The following is a 15022-nucleotide window of genomic DNA, read 5'->3' on the forward strand; positions in this document are numbered from 1 at the left end:
ACTGACACACGGTGGCACCATTCAACTATCATTCAATCTGCACAGTGCTCTGACGTCTATTCAATAATCCCCCTTTAAAGGTACTATATGTGATACATTTATCCACAGATCATTCACTCGTACATATGTCGTTGTCTCTAGTATTTTGCCCTCTTCCTTCTCTCAGCACTGTACTCTATAACAACGCCTGTTATTAGAGCACAGACAGAGAATACCAGGAAAAGTCTGGTTTTCTTCTCCCTCGCTCACCACCTGTCAGCTGGATGTAATACAATAGAGGACGGGGAATAGAAACAGAGGATGGAGTTATACAGGAAAGGTTTTGTTAGCAAGAGAGACAATAAAGTTTCCTTTAGACATAATGCATAATGAGAACTGTAACCCACTATTTAATACATTTAAGCTTTTATTTTGAAGGGACTTTTGCAAAAATGACTGATCAAAGACCTGCAATACTAATCAAAATGCCTGTTAGTCCATAATAGAAATCTTTTCTGCACATTGAAGTTGCCCTTCACAGCCACAGTAACTGCACTGACCAGTAGGGGCGCTGTGGAGCGATGCCGGCTGACGGTCATTAATCCGGATGGGAAAATAGAGCTCTGGCGCCGTGCCAGCATGTTTTTTGGAAGATGCCTCTAGTTTAGACAGAGGTTGGACATTCAGCACAATTTGTCAGGGCTATTTGAGAAGGGCAAAACAATGGAGCTCTCTCAGCCACGCCGATAGTGGGAGAGGTCCTCCTCTTGGCTCCGGCACCCGAACCATGTCTCTCATCCAACATCTGTTTATTTACACATATCGTCTCGGGGTCCGTTGCCACGGTCTCTGGTGATCACATTTTTCACTGTTATTTGTATTTTTTATTGATGTCATTATAAAAAAAAAATAAAATGACTGGGAGCACGTAGGGAAGCTTGTGCTGGGAATACATGGGCCCCCTGTGTCCTGCTGTGTCCCGACAGCATTCTTTCACATACTCCGTGCTGTGTGATCACCAGAGGGGAGCTTTGACGAGCGGGCACAGGGATCAGACGGACAGCTCGGAATTCTATGGGAATTTCTCAAGTGCTGTTGGTTACCAGTGGTTTCTGCTGCAGAGCAGCATGCAGATTCGCAACTTACACTTGGTGGTTGAACGATGCCATCTCAGGTCTCTGATAAACCTGTTTACTGCAGCTGATCGGCAACGTGAACTTCAGGTCGCTCTTGTGACGCCTGTATTTACTCCAAAATCCAGAGCAGCGCTGGGAGGAGAAGTTGGGAGAACTTGGTTGTCTCCTACCTTTGCATTCAAACTTTTGAGCCCGCTGAGGCCTCAGACATACATACAAGTTCACCTCAGGGTGTGAATATTTGTGTTTGAAAGTGCAATCTATCTTGGTCTGCTGAAATGACGATATGTTCTTGAATTACACTGCAGGTCCTACAGAGGAATTCAGAGGGAAAGCGTTGGCGCCAAAATACTCTTGGCCCTGCTGTTTTCATTAGTGAGCATAAAAGGCATCTGATAAAGTAATAAAACTCATAACATCACCTGTAGCGATGTGCAACGACTGGGAGGCCCTTGATGTAAATGTCAGAAAAAAGGTCTGGATCCTCTATTGTTGTGAAGGAGAACATGGTTTATGTGACGCCCGCCTTGTTGCTTTTGACTTTGATTCAAGAAACGAGGTGCATGCTTTCGAGGCCTATACTGTAATCTCTCCCAACACCTGCTCGCGCTCTAGTCCCTCTTATCCCCTCAACGGCTCTCCACCAGAAACAATAGCAGGGCCTTCCTATCATGCGGCGGAGCAGTCGCCTCCGACTTCGCTATCAGAAATCGCTCGGCTCGGCTTCTCCGAAACAAGCCTGTCAGCTCTTATCGTCGGGGAGCCAAATCCTGGGCATTCCGTCTCGAAAAGGCCACTTCATCTGCAAGACAGCTGGATCTGCCAAAACGTGAAGGACCGGAGAGGAGTTAAGTGTTGGGCAGAATAGTTAGTGAGAAGGAGATGAAGAGGATAAGGGGGAGGGCAGATACAGAAGAGAGATGGGATTGTCCAGAAGTGACAGAGCTAGATCCAGAGACTGATCTAGAGAAGCAAGAGAAAGATTGACTGAATGATAGTCAGAAGAGAGAGAGAGAGAGAAAAAAGAAGAGTGGGCACCAGCAGCTGTGATCTCACCCTCCTCTATACTCTCCTCTGGCAGCGGCATCCAGAAAGCTGCCCTTTCGCTGAAAAATGCCAAGCGCACCACATTCCACCGCCACACAAAGGCCCTCCCTCGTCTCAGCTGCACGGGCACAATCAGACAAGGGATAATTATATAATTAGGCTGGCTGGTGCAGACAGGGGACCGTCAGATGGTGTGTTGGTGTGTCATATTTATGTTATCAGACAATGAAGAGAGTCTGGTCTTATCAGAGGAGGCAGCGGAGTGTGTGGGGGGGCTCCAGCTGTGGCACTTAGGAACAGATTGTCGTGATAGAGAATAACGGGTCGATAGTCAGCATGTGGCGAGGCCGTCATCAGGGCCCGTATTGTGGCCGAGCCTTGGTGTGTGTGTGTGTGTGTGTGTGTGTGTGTGTGTGTTTTGGATCCTGTGATATGTGAAGAGGTGGGGACTTTCGGGGCTCCGACAACCAGAAACATTGAAGACCAAATTGAATGGATGGCATGGAGCTGGATGGTACTTAACTCCGCTAAATGTATAAAAGTGGATATTATCACAATCCTCTTTGATAGGATTTGTAGGCTACTCATTGGAGTGGGCATGCTGGACATTTCAAACTATTATCCATTACTTTCATCTTTGAGCTAACTAGCTAATTTAGCTAATTTCAGCAATTTACCTTTTGCCATTCCAACCATGGGTTCACTCCCTTTAGCCTTTTCAACTTGTATCCATTGCTTTTAGTTAACTGTTTATCCAGTGCTCAATCTACTTTGACTGTTTATAATTACTATTCTAAGCTGTCTACTTTAAACATGTATCCAATAGATTACTTGTTCTGTTTTAGCTTTCTAGCTAATTTAGCTAATTTCAACCATGTGTCCACTTCTTTTAGCTGTTTCAATTATCATCCCACACATTTAGCTGCCTGCTTGATCTAGTTTAACAAAGTATCCATTACTTTTAGCCAACTGTTTCAACTTCTCTGCTCGCTTGCCAACAACTTTGCATGCCCTGTAACACCTGAACACATGGTGGTGTTCAGGTGTTACAGGTGACTCAATACGTGGATATATTTTTTTTAAATTAGTCATAATATATGTTTTTTTCAAATGCATTCAGTCACTCCCCAACCTGTCCGTAGACCCTTGGTAACGTGCTGCAGTGGGCCTACCCATCGCTGCAGTACATGACCACTAAAATTGCCAAACAGACCACCTCTTCCCTCTTGTCGAGGCTGGATCCACGCTCCCAGACGAGAATTGAGCCAGTGTCCCGCTCAGTTGGCCACCGCCCAAAAATCTCCCCTCGCACCGTGGCCTTGGCTTTGGGTGTGTCTCCACTCGCACGGGACAGCACAGAATAGACTATTGTTGATCGCACAAGACAGCGAGCCAGGGGAAGAGGGAGGGGGGTGGTGTTGGGCAAGGGAGATGGTGGGGGGGGGGGGAGAGAAATTAGCTTTTAACGAGCGAGCGAAAAGCACATGGACAATGAGGCATATGGCTCCCCTCCCACTTACATGCGCGTGCACTGATGCAGAGCCACTGGACATTTCTTCACACACACACACACACGCGCACACACACACACACACACACACACACAGTGCCCAGTCTTTCTTCCGCCAAGGTTTCCACATACATGTATTTTTGTTTTGAGATCAACATTGTGCACAAGACGCTTATGACAAACTGCAGGCATCTGATATGTCATCAGGCCCATGCATGTGCACAATGATGTGTATCAAGAGACACGCACCAATGCACAAACATCAAGTAGCTTTAAAGAAAACACGTCTGCGCTTTAGGAAATAAGCTTGTTCGCTATCTTGCAGACAGGTACATGAGAAGATCGGTAGAACTCTCGTATCGTTACGATAAATATGAAGCTGCAGCCAGCAGCCCGTTAGCTTAGCTTAGCACAAAAACTGGTAACGGGGTAAACAGCTTGCCTGGCTCTGTCCATAGGTAACAGAATCCGCCTTCCAGTGACTCTAAAGTTAGCTAATTAACACGTCACGGCTCATTTGTTTAAGCACTACATAAATTAAGGTGTAAGAGCGACGTTATTATGTGCAGCACCGTCTTAATGACTTCCTGGTTGCCTGGTAACCTCACAGTGACCACAAGACTGCGGTGCCCGGCTAAGAAGTAGTCCTGGATTATTTTGTGAGTGGATTTTGTTACCTTTGGACAGAGCCAGGCTAACATGTTTCCAGTGTTTTACTGGTGCAAAACATTGGTGAAACACAGGTATTTTGTGCCAAAATAAAGTCTGCAAAGCTTTAGTTAATATCCCCCTCGTATTTATTCAGAAACTAATATTGATGTACAGTTTAGGAGAAATGTCTTCTTGAAAATAGAATAGAAAAGACCGCTGAAGGGTGTATTTGTTGACTCAGTGAACTGTCATCTTTCCTCATCATCCACAAGAGAACAAAACATAATGTGTTGTGTTCAAGAGTCACTCGGCTTAGTCAAAATACAATTCCAATGTATTTATTTTCTGGAAATTCCAATGAACCATACGGGTGGTTAGCCATTTCAATTTAAGTTTCCTCACTTAGTTTACATTAGTTTTGACCATTTCTCAGAGCACAGCATAGATTTTTAGATTGATTTTTAGCTTCTGGGCAACCTTCCATTTTCTAGAGGGTAGAAAATCAATGTGAAACGCATGGTTTGCTTTGGAAAAGTAATGTAGTTAATGAGCTGAAACATGCAGAACCAGTATATGGTACATTCCATTTACTCTACATATGGTACTTTCTGCCTTGACGCTTTCTGTCTGACACGCACACGAAACGGTGAAGAATTTCTTTGTCTCACATAACCGCAGGCGACTGTTTGCCTGAAACATCAGCAAACAGTCATTATCACTTACGAGGCTCCAATCGTCTGTGTCTTTGGTGAGATTACTGCTTTCGAACACGTGGAGAAACAGATCTTCATACGGTAGAAAGTATCACTCTCATGGAAACAAAAAACAACCACCTTCAATTACAGATTCTCATCCAGCTTGGAGAAGACATTCACATGTAACCCTCTGCTGCAGAACTATATTTGGGCCTCAGACATTTTTGAGATGGTGAGAAACTACTGTCTTAGTAGAAATGAGTGCCATCACCGAGGCTTTCTGTTTTTAATCATGCTGCTTTTAGATGTTGGCAGCAATATCTTAAGCTTTGTTTGTCCCAGGAGGTTTGCCTTTCTTTGGAGCTTTGGTAAACGTTCTCCAGGGGAAAAAGGAAGCGATTGGGCAGAGGTCAGGTTTATTGGCATGGAACATGAATTACAAACAAAATTAAACTTTTTTTCTTTTCTTTTCATGGCATGCCATGTTAAATTGGCTGGTGACACACAAAAAAAAAGTAAACTCTAGAATCCATGATTTGTGTTCAGTTTTACCATTAACGGTGACTTATGATGATGACGATGATGATGATGATCTGAGCCACCCTCTGAGCTCTTCAAATGTCCAGTTGCTCACTCACCACACCAGTTTAACAAAGCCAGACTTGAAAGCAGAGCTTCATAGGTCACTTACCCACAATAACTGCAAGTTATAAGTCAACATCAAGCATCAAGGTCAGAGAGAGTGGGTCATGGTCATTCTCTAATTGTCCAAATTCCCACTCTGCATGCTAACCTTTTGCATGATGCATAGGCGTGCATGCCAGAGCCATTCTCCTCTCTCTAATGTCCTGACCTTTTTGTCCGGTTGGAGGACCTCAGAGCGGGCAGAGGGGTATAGCTGGTGTGTCCCGACAGAGAAAATACACGCAGGCAGGGATTGTGTAATGGCCGTGACATTTCGGAGTGGGCTGTGACCTGCTCTGCTCCTTCATTGCTTTTGAAGGATCAGTCAGACGTTCGCTCAGACGGGCCCGAGAGGTCGGCGCCACTCGTGGGCTGAATTGATGTCTTGATGCAGCATCAGCAGTTCCAGCAGAGCGGCTCGTCACAGGCTCATTCTGTGCGATGCGAGGCGACAAAGACGTCACTATCGATGCCACGCGGTACCTAATGTGCCATCCCAGATGAAGCTTCAAGTCGTCCTCCGCTCAATGATGTGCTTTGTTACTTTGCCTGAATGTTTGACCGTCACTGTGCAGTTGCAGATGGCTGTGTACACGTCTGCTAAAGGTGGAACGTTTTTCTGTGTTCCCCTTAAATCTTAGTTAAAGACTTTGTGACATCACAACTAGGCTGGGTCTTACTTACAACTTTTTTGTTGAATAACACAAATTACACACAAATATTATAATGTTTTGGTCTAATAGAGCAGAAAGAAGCAGATTTCACCGCACTTAAAGGATACAGGAAGCATGTTTTTTTTTAATTTTATCCCTGTTTTTACATATAATGACCTAATTGTACAGTTTTTAGGTTACAGGAATATAAGAAAGATGAGGACGAAATTAGGGATATTGATTGATAAATACATTCATATCTTTTGTGTGTACTGGAAGAAAAACACACAATGAAGTTATTTTTACTGTAGTTTAAAGGTGCACAAAGTCTCAAGGTGCAGCTTTGAAGTATATCTTAATCTTACACGTGTTTTGTCAGTTAGTCCCTGCATATGTTTCGAAGCCACACAGGTGTTTTGAGTTAGTCTGGCTGATTGGCCCTCTTCTCAATACTGTGGACGTCTACAGACTAATTCAGTGACATCTTCCAGAGTCTCCTGTTAGCTTTGTTGCACCCGTTGTTGGCGGGATAAATGACACCTTTACCATCCTTGTCGGTAGATGAGGATTTATGACCGAACGAATTCTTGTCAAAGCCTGAGCAGAGGTCTCAGCCGCCAGAGTGACTGACAACACCTGTGTTGGGTGCGCAGAGGACACATTCAGCAAACCTTCACTATTGTGACAGGAGTTATTGTCTGTTGAGTGGATAAAAGCAGATGTGCATTCAATTGGCCCCTCACCAGAGATCTCAGATGAACCTGAAGTCCAATCCGAGGCCGGGCCGGGCCAACGGAAACTTGACGTCAAAGAAGTTCACCCTCCATCATAAGTAACCTTTTTTTTCTCTTCGCTGGTCCGGCCTGCATTTTCATATTTCATTGGTATTTCCGGATGGCTCCCACATTTGCAAAATAAAGGCCATCAGAGTAATCATTATAATGTTGGAACAATAATAACTGGGGGAACTGAATGAAAGCTTGGAGAGGCTTGTTGACCTTTCAGAGCTAAACTGGTCCTGGCTTCTGTCTGTGCACTGCTGAGCCCATTGTGTTCCCAGACCTTATCATTGTGCTGCAGTTTCCTCTCCCTGCTGCGTGCGCGCACACGTGCATGTGAGCGTATGAGTTGATGCGCGTGCGAGGGCCCTGTCCTTGTGTATAAATGTGTGTGCGCTTGTGTTTTAGTGAACTGGGCCGGCGTACAACAAAGTACAGAGGCTTGAAGAGTGATGCATGCTGTTTCACACCTAATGGACCCCCCCCCCCCTCACAGACACACACATGCTCAGGGCTGCTGATTTCAGTATTTGAATCCAAAGTTTACGACACTCTTGAAATCACCAGTAGAGCCTGTGTGTGACGTTATTTAATGCTAAAAACAGACGCAGCCGTATGACATGTAGCAGCATGGCATGTGCCTTTTTAAACACATGTATTAATGACCTACATAACGCAGTCATTTAGAAAAAGAATACTGGACATTTTAATTATATGTACTACTTAAGTAGTACAAATAATTTAGGTAGTCTTTGTGTTGTCAACATCCACGCTTGCAGTTATCAACATAAAAACCCCACAAAACAACAAAGTAATAGAATTAAAACCCATTCAACAAATTGTTTTTTATTAACGCATATGAATGATATCATTGAATGAATAGATATGATCTCACATGTATGTCAACTCTAACATAAGTGCACAGAAAAGCACCCAGATCCAACGGTAATATAATAATACTTTTCCTTCCTTCGACATCACTTCTCAATCAATGCTTTCGCTAAATCCTCCCGGAAAAAAAAACTAGCCTCTGAACAGTGAGGCTCATTCATAAAAGTTAATAGTTGATGAAAGCTGCAGTTATCAAAGTATTACTACAACTCAGGAATGAGTGACAGATTCTGCTCTCACCAGTCCGTCCCTCACGTTAAGACAGAACCACTGCCTCCACCTGTCCCCCCCCCCCCCCCCCCGGTCCTCGTCCCCCCCCCCCCCCTCTTCCCTGAACTTCTCCCCCGACTGGTGTGGGAGCGAGACGTCCTATGATGTCACGGTCAGCTCTGTTCTCCCTGACAATACACCCACACCTCCGGGGCTTCCCCTGCCCCGGCAACAGGGGGAGCTGTTGTGTCCTGCTGGTATGTGTGCTATGACTCATCGCCTCCTTTCTCCCACGCAGTCGTTCTCACACACACACACACACACACACACACACATACCTACTTAAACAGCCGTACACAGCTGCTGTCAGCCAGAGCTCCATAGTGATACACACACACACACATACACAAACACACGGTGCATCATTGGGTAATACAGTGCAGCGCATGGACAAAAGGGACGGGGGCTTCATGTAGGATGTGGGGGCGGACCGATGGAGATGTTGCCCTGGGCAACTGATATCCCAACACAGCTCTGACCCCGTAACGCCTGTGGCTCATTGAATCAATGGTAGTATTGATACACATGGAGAGAGTGAGACAACAGAGGAGAGAAGTGAGAGGACAGTGAGTGTGTGTGTGTGTGTGTGATACGTTGCAGAGTACATGCTTTATGTATTTACTTGTCTTTATGTACTTTCATCGTTTTTACCTATACTGAAACTCAGAGCCCTGTATGATGCAGGTGCATTGATGTGTGTGTGTGTGTGTGTGTGTGTGTGTGTCAATGTCCCACATACCCCTGTATATATTCTCTAACCTTGTGAGGACGTGTGTGTTATTAGTGTCTATAGCACTAATATGTGCCAGAGTGGTGCATTTATAAACTCAGGGATTCAAATGCCTCTAATAGAGGATTATAAGATAGTTAAAGAAAACTATAACAATATTTGATTTTTACAACAGCTATTGAGAGAAACTGTGAAGCTGTAAACACAACATTGGTACAATATCAGTGTGTTGAGTTGTTGATAGTATTAATAACAGTTACACGTCTGGCAAACACAGAACAATTCATGTAGAGTTGTGTTTCTTGCAAAAATGCAATATTTACTTTTCTTTGAGCTCTGTTTTGGTCTCCACCAACTCCAGATGGAAATAACTTGCTCTTTAGTTGCTATATGCTCCACAATGTTCATCAATTAGTCGCTCTTTGCTAAAACAGCTGCCTGCTGCTGGAAAGATAGCGAATGAAAAAATAGCTAAAAAGGCGCTAAAATGTTCCGTGTGCTGTGGGAAACAGTTGGATGCTGATTCTCTGTTTGTTCATCACTACACAAAACCCTATCACCTCATAGCAATTTGATCAATTGGTAAATATTCATTAGCACAGCTTTAATTACATTACAACTGACAATTTGTAAAGTGGTGCAAGTACCTCATATAACATAAAGGCTTTTAAATCAGGCATGTAACACACAATCTGCTGTTAAGGAGGAAGTAAACTCTAAATGATACAAAGTCAAAACGCAAAGGAGCGGTTGATTTCCTACAAGGTCACATTACGTAACTGGCCAGCGTGGGCATATTCATAATAACACACATACGCTCTTCAAATCACCTGAAGCACACATAGGACAACACTTGCAACAACAAGCCATTTTTGTCGGCGCTGTCTGTTTAATGCAGCGGCACGTCGTCCATACATCCTGACATCGGTTAAACGATAAAGCCGCTCCACACAGTAGGATGCTGACAGGATCTATAGCTGATCTGCTGATGTTGGGGCCGATAAGGGAGTATCTACCACAAACCACCTCTGGCCATCAAAGCTATCCCACTATTGTTCCCCCACGCACAGGAAGCAAGGTTTGTTGTGTTATTGTTGGATGAGGGACAAAGAGGGAGGGAGCTGCAGTAAGGCTGTGTGTGTGTGTGTGTGTGTCTGTGTGTGTGTGTGTGTGTTTTGCCTACTACACTATGTGTGTGTGTGTGATTTATGTCTCTGTTTCAATATGTGACCAGTGTGTCACACGTGTGCGGTGTCTATTGATCAGTGTGTTGTGTTGCAGCAAGGGGAAGCGGTACGCTGTACCTGAGTCAGAGCGGAAGCAACCTCTGCTCAGCGGAACATGGAGCCGTGCAGGAAAACACCTGGGAGCTGAGGGAGAACAAACAAACCCAGGGAAGGGAAGAGGAAGAAGAGGGAGAGGAGAGGCAGGATGAGGAGGGGAATTAAACACAGAGGAGAGAGAGAGAGAGAGAGAGAGCGAGCGAGAGAGAGCGAGTAGCTTGCCGTTGAAGCCATGTGGAGTCCAGGAAGAGAGAGAGTTCCGGTTCATACGTCAGTGTGGCATCATTGAGATTGAGCTGCTGTAGAAGAAGCTGCTTTGTGAGGGACCAGTATACAACAGTATGTATTTCATGTCTGAAAACTCTGGCAGCTGACATCATGAGACCCAACACAGCCCCTCATTCTTTGGTGCTTGCTGTCATTTCCCCCCCGATTCATTTTAGCTGAATGTCACAGCGCCCCTGAGTTGATTGGAGGAATATTCAGATCACCTGCTGAGCAGAGTGTGATTAGTGGCTTCTGATTAAGTTTTGAGAGCAGCTTGGTGCGTTTCACCTCTTGGCCAATGAGAGTGTGAAGACGCCCTTTCTTTAGGGTTTAAGAGAGGTGGAGAACTTAACGCTGAGGGTCCTTCCATGACTTCAGTCAGACCTCACTTTAGAAGATGCAGCCAGAAGCTCTGCTCTTAAGGCCCTTTTGAGACTTCTTTGATGTTGTTTGTTTTTAGTGATTTTGGGCATTATGAAACTTTGCTGGAGTGAATAATAAAGAACACCTTTCAGATGTTACCTGCATCTGGACAGGCCATAGTGCTATTCATTCAAGAGTTTGTGCTTGTGGTAAACTAACCCCCCCCCGGGCTTTATTTTGTCTTCTTCCAAAGAAGTAAATGTTTCAGAATCACTGCTTTATGCTAAGCTAAGCTAGCCGGCTGCCGGCTGTCGCCTTATATTTACGTACAAATATGAGAGTGGTATCAATCTTCCACGCTAACTCTCGACAACAAAGCAAACTAGCGTAGTTGTTGCACTTTTGCTCTGTAATGTAAGTACACAGGAGGTCCAAGTACTGAATATAGCATACAGTACAGACAAAGACAACACATTATCTGGACATACAGTGGACTAAATGTAGTCGTCATAACCAGCTGTCCACAGCCACGGTTTCAGAAAGTGGACCTCAGCATGTGTTAGTGTCTTTGAGGTGGTGGTATGCTCGAAAAGAAAATGAGTTCCCACGACATATTTGGAAGCAAAAGTTTTTAGAGCTGAGAGACGGGTGGGAAGCAGTAATGGTTGAAAATATGGGGATACTGGCTCACATTTTATCCTGGAACACATTCACATGTTGCACTCAAACAGGGACTGAAGTAGCTGGTTAAGGAATGAAAACAGATAACTTGAGAGAGAAGCATACTGACGCCTTTGAGAATACAGGTTTGTTGCAGGACACCCACGATACAAGATTAAAAAAAAAACAGTAATAGTGATACAAAATATATTTTTGTATCACTTTATTTATGTAGAAAAATCCCCCAAATCAGACTCACTGACACAAAGTAACACAGACACACACCATAGACTGGCCCTGCCGAAGAAACAAGGCACACAGAGGCTCTGCTCAGTTGTCCAGACATCACATCCTTGACACAGTTCCCTGGCTGCCATGCAGCTGAACCGGGCCACTCCACAGTTTCTTCCCACTCCGTCTCTGCAGATGGCATTGTTTGCAGACACAATTTTCATTGTATCGGGAGTAGGAGGGGACGGAGATCACTGCTGCAGTAGACCGCCAGGCGCTTGTGTACTCAACGACCCTCACTGGCATTCAAGAGTCGGTTGCAGCTCCCCCCCCCCCCACGCTCCCCTTCTCCACCCCTCCCGCCACTGACTTCTGGGAGGTAAAGCCTGGATTTCCCCGTTTCCACTCTCCCTAGCTCTTTAACAACTAACGCCTCGCTCTCACCCTCTCATTTAGCACCAATCCTCTCATTTCCTCTCCTCCCCTGTTAAACCATTATGTCCTTTTATTCAAAAGCTGCCCCCCCCCCCACACACACACACACTCCCTCCTGCTCTGTGCCTACCTGCACTGAACCTGTCCTCGTGGCTTGATATATAGGATACTTCTAGCAGCACATTTCTCACTGGAACAATTCTACCTGACCAAAATCTCAATACTATCCTGTGAAAATATCCCCAGCTTTCGTTTTAAAGTTGTGGTATCGGAAAAATAAATGTATGCCCGTGTGAGAGTATATCATCCTCAGTCTCTTTATCTTTGCTTACCCAGAATACCTGTTTATCTCCCTCCAGTCACCGAGACAGAAACATCGCCAAATCCATTGTATAAGTAATTACCTTCATAATTTAATAAGCAGGTACAGCAGAGATATTTAAGGCATTTTCGGATGCAGTTTGGTATTCACCGTGCACCACTCCTGTGCTGTTTGGACCTGTCTGATTGTTTGCTTTGATTACAGGGTCCTCGGCTCAACCAAAGTATTAAAACGTCCTGCTGAGCATGTGCGAGCTATACCGCAGAAGGACAGGGACTTTGCGGCGTGTGTGGACTGCAGTGATGGCTAGGTGTGCAGCACATTATGCACGTGGCTGTGGATGCAGGTGTGCACACGCTCGCCGTATAAAAGCCGTCCAAGAATCTGTGCGGAGGACTTGACATCTGTGTAATTTACGGCGCTCTAAGGATTTTCAACTTTCGGTGAAGCAGCTGCATGGCAAAGCAACAAAGAGCAGCGCTGCCAAATTACAAAGATGTAAGCGTGGGCGTGTCACATTAATTACCTGCCGCCTCCTGACCTTTTTTTTTTTATTTCATGTCTTTTTCAGTGGATCTTTGGACTCTTTATTTTCCATTTAAGAGACTTGACACAGGTGCATATGGCCCACTAAGGTTCTTATTGGTTAATAGTGAACAAGTAGGTTTGTAGACTGTTAAAGCAGGTACTTAAGCGGAGAAAAAGAAAGAAACCCCTCTGACCAACAATACGTTTTTATGCCTCTAAAAAAGGTGATAGCAGTGTCAGTATGTCTACTGTGTCCTGATAGAATTATGTCTACTGATAAAATGAAGGACAATTAAATAAACGAACATCCATCAGTAAACTTCACATGTTTTTTTCGGCCTAAAATATAAAGCAAGCAATACAAGTGAAGGACCATATGACCGCAGACATTTCAGACAGCCGTGCAGATGTGATAACAATACAAAAACAGCAACAACAGCACAATTTAACACATTTAATCCAATAAACAGTGTCCGGCAAGTTATTTTGATAAATGTGATCAATTACTCACTAAAGACCTTCCTTTTCACTCGAGCATCTTCTTAAATGAACACACCGTATTTTTTTTACAGTAAGCTTGTTTGTACCTGAACATGTTTATATATTTGTACGTGTATTTATATATATATGGATGGATATCTCTGTCAATGTGCACATTTTTTTGCATGTTTTGCTGTTTTTATGTGAAGCACTCCGAACGGCTTCTGTATTATATGGTGCGATACAAATCCTAATTGAATTTCATCTTCCCCGAAAAAGTGATCACACTACTTTACTAATTATTCGTTACTGCATTGAAGGTGACTTTAAACAAAACCTCCACACCCACACGTCACATATTCTGTATTCAACACATGCCAAAGCACTTCTTCACTCCTATTGCAACCTACTGTACACACTTCTCAACTAAATTTCCTTTTTTTTATTTTTGTCAATTTCCTTTATCAAAATAGACACTTCAAATTTGCTGGCATTTCCACGTCCACTTCCCATTTTTGTTTTGGCCCCAGGGGTCAGGTTATGACAGCTAGATCAACAATTTCAAACTTGTCATTTCATGAAGTCAGAGAACAATGTCACGTCCTCTGTTCCAGGATGTGTAACCTACAAACAGCGCGGCTGAGGCCCACAGGTTTAGAACAGCTATCATGTCACCAAAGGGTTGATGTTTGGAATCCTCAATCAGAGGAAGGAAAGAGTCTATAAGTCTATATGAAACCTATGTAAAAAGCTCAGGATCAATAAGGACAGGATCAATCAATAAACACACACACAGCACACATCGGTGCTCTCTGAGAGGAATACCAGATGACGGACCATGACACACTCAGCACAACGTCATCAGGAAGCCACCTTGTAAACAGGAATGTCTGGGAGGAGGCTCAGCAACTTAGCAGAAAGAAGCCCCGGAGAGAAACGAAGTTCATGGAGGCATTTTTAGATTGACCGTTACAAATACACCTGTAATCCTGTCTCCCCTCCTCCCTCTCTTATTCTGTTTCCCTATTTATTTTTGTTTACGAGATGAATCCCAGCCGCCTTTTTGTCTGTCTGACACGCCGTCCCCCTTCACTCCCTCACACGCTTGACTGTCCCACATTCGCATTTCCACTCCCTTTGCTCTCAGGGTTGTTGGTACAGTGAAGCCTAAATGTAATACAGAATACACCATATTTATTTTTTTGCCCCAAAAATCCAACAACTGCATACTGCCATCAAGACACAAGTACACACTCAATTTGTAGTGGTCTATGCATTTCAGGTATTTCAGGTATTTTTATACATTTCTTCTGGTTTTCAGCCTTCTGTTGCTTCTCATGAGGTGCAAACATGAAGTCATTAAAAAAAAGAGTTGAGAAAAGCACAACTCTGTTCTTAAAGCCATGCTAGCAGCTCCATGAGGCTGCA

Source organism: Pholis gunnellus, assembly GCF_910591455.1.
Source record: "Pholis gunnellus genome assembly, chromosome: 17".
Lineage (NCBI taxonomy): Eukaryota > Metazoa > Chordata > Actinopteri > Perciformes > Pholidae > Pholis > Pholis gunnellus.